General features: G+C 33.9%; 1 non-coding gene across 1 annotated transcript; it reads left to right on the forward strand.

The window, feature by feature from the left end:
• Positions 1-775: 775 nt before the first annotated feature.
• Trnad-guc lies at positions 776-847 on the forward strand. Its single transcript has one exon. It is a non-coding gene; the product is annotated as a tRNA-Asp (tRNA).
• Positions 848-1,734: the final 887 nt, after the last annotated feature.

Here is a 1,734-nt window from a genome sequence, read left to right on the forward strand (position 1 = left end):
CAGCATACTTCCTCAAGATAAGGAAAAGCGCTAAAAAAGAAAAGCGAAGACAACAATAATTCGGCTAACTACCAACTAGATAGCCTCTTGCCCAACATCAATATTTGAAACAATAAATAAGATCAGTAATACAAATTGTATCTATAATAATCAAATACACGATACATAACAAAATTCGCAGCTGACGTATTCGCAGATGACATGTGTAGGTCACGCAGACGATTGAGAAGAGATCGAGGGTCGCAAAAAGAAAGAAACACAGGCGACTGCATCGACCTGGAAAAAGCATTTAATACAGTCTGTCTGGACGGACATTTCTTCAAACGTGAGAAAAAAATGCAAGCCATTTTCAATAAAAATACTACGGAATATACTACACGACAAACAGTTTTACATAATAGACGGACAGAACACCATTACAAGATCTATTCAAAATAAAAGACGGACTACAACAAGGAGCCGTAAATTGCCTCATCTTGTTCAATATTATATATAAACGATCTACGTCAGATGTACAGACTAAATAGCGACAACGAAGGTGCTGTCGCATTCGCGGACAATTCGCAACAGAAAAAGTTAGGACAAAAGAATAATATATAGTCCAGACATACTCCAATGACTTCGCAACTAGATTCAAATATACGTTGATAAGATACAATTTAAGGGATAAACATAAAAAATATATTAAAAAATATTTATAGTCACAAAAAATTAAAAACAATTATAAAAAAAGTAATGTAACTCAAATAGGGAATAAAAGGCGCAAGAAATTAATTCCTCGATAGTATAGCGGTCAGTATCCCCGCCTGTCACGCGGGAGACCGGGGTTCGACTCCCCGTCGGGGAGAATTAAATTTTACTTTTATATTATTATTATTATTATTTATTTTAGTCCGTGCTTCTCGGCTTTGGACGAACTTTCGATTTTTACAACACATTATTGGACTTAGAATATTCTTACCTCTAATCTAAAACTAATGCTTACGATCTATTGTAACTTATGCCTACAAAAATTTTACTTTTATATTTTGTATATTTTTTACACTTACATAAAAATTCTGTACAGTTTGCACATCACACAGTCCTGTGTATATTATAACAATATAATTGTTACATCTTCAACCTCGCATAATTTTATCATATAATAATTTTTCAATCTTTGTCGTTAATTTGTGTTCGTTATTCTTATTGTACCCATCTAAATATCGTTCTTTTTTTGACGCAATAAACGTTCGTTTAAAAAAAAAAGGTGGTTAATGTTTTTAACTGTCATGCGGGAGACCAATGAGGACTATTTTCTTGATTTTCTTTTTCTATTCATACACAGTGTACTGTATTAAATATTGATTATATAAATATAATGATTTCAGTTTTATTTTATTTTAGTTTTATTTTATAAGCGATCAAAAGAAAAAACGAATATATATGTCGGAGATGAAAGGACACCGGAGCCTTCCCTTTGGAACTTTGGGAAAATCCCTTAACACTGTAATCTAGATTCTACCATAGCAGTAATTAAGCAATTGTCGTCATTTAATCCGATTGTATTTGTTCGAGATTTGTGATAATGAGCTTGGGCTCGAGGCGACAACCAGTCACCGAACGTAGCCGCGGTCAAGAGATGAACGTTTTTACCTAACATAGGGATGGAGTAAATCTATAGCTCTCCTTAAAAGAGATAGTTGTAGTGGCACGCGACAGTAAACATTCCAACGGTTTGTGTCCCGTGGCTTG

Source organism: Bombus pyrosoma, linkage group LG9, assembly GCF_014825855.1.
Source record: "Bombus pyrosoma isolate SC7728 linkage group LG9, ASM1482585v1, whole genome shotgun sequence".
NCBI classification, from domain to species: Eukaryota; Metazoa; Arthropoda; class Insecta; order Hymenoptera; family Apidae; genus Bombus; species Bombus pyrosoma.